The sequence below is a fragment of the Candoia aspera genome, chromosome 2, assembly GCF_035149785.1.
Source record: "Candoia aspera isolate rCanAsp1 chromosome 2, rCanAsp1.hap2, whole genome shotgun sequence".
NCBI lineage: Eukaryota > Metazoa > Chordata > Lepidosauria > Squamata > Boidae > Candoia > Candoia aspera.
Window position 1 is genome coordinate 178,590,019 of NC_086154.1, and position 1,154 is coordinate 178,591,172.

Here is a 1,154-nt window from a genome sequence, read left to right on the forward strand (position 1 = left end):
CACTGATTTTGACCCTATCTGTTTTAGTCGCATTTCCCAGGTCAACTGGGAAATCAGCCATATACCCAAGGCTACCCAGCAGAGCTTCAGTCCTGTGTTCAATAGCCCAATATCTGAGTCACAGACTTTTGCATGCCATTCATTGATTCAGGAAGGCCTACATCAGGCAGTGGAAGCAAACACAACAGCTAAGAATTTTGGATTCTAAGCCAAGCTATTTTTCTTTCCTACAGAGCCTTTTGCCTGCAGCTGGCAACTCAGCAGTATTAGAGCAGCTTCTTTGTCTCCTCTTTCCATTTCTTGCTTCTGTCTCCTTGTTTCTTCTTCTGGTTTTTTTTTTTTTTTGGTTTGTTTTTTATGAACATGTTTTGCATAGTGCAAGGTTCTGAGTTCTGTTATTTTATTTATGGTACCCACTCTCCATTAATGAGTTAAAATCAACCGTCCTGCAAGAAGATTCCAAATGGCTACTGATGGAACATTGCAGGAGAACTGCATGAAAAGTCTAATTTGAAAAGCATAAGATTCAGTTGAATCACACAGCTATGCAAACCTCTAGTCTAGCTGAAAGGCAGATTCATAGGTTTTGTATGTGTGTGTGTATGTGTGTGTACTCAGTACTGTATAAGTATACAAAACAAAACAAAAAAGATAGAAAGTAAGAAAAAGAAAAGGAATGAAAAGAAAAGAAAAACATACAGTTATGCCTTCCACCCTTCTTTCTATCGAGTAATTATCATCTTATTCTTTTCCCTTTCCTCTTTGGCCCTTTTAAATCCCCAAATCCAGAAATGATCAATTTGATCTTTTTTTCTTTCAACAAAAAGTCCATATAAGGTTTCCAGACTTCGTTGTTTTTTCTCTGACCAGACTCGTCAGCTTCTCCATTTCTGCAAGTTCCATTAATGTTATAATCCAATCTTCCGCTGTAGGGATTTCATTGCTTTTCCAACTTTTTCCATACAATACTCTTGCCACAGTTACCATATACAATATTAATTTCCCATATTTCTTTTCTAATCCCATGTCCGTAAAACCCAATAGGAATAATTCTGGTTTCATTGTGATATTAGTCCACAATATCTTTTGCATCATTGTATGGATTGGAAGGCAGATTCATGGGCTAAAGTGAAGGGCAGTGGGCTCAATACAGT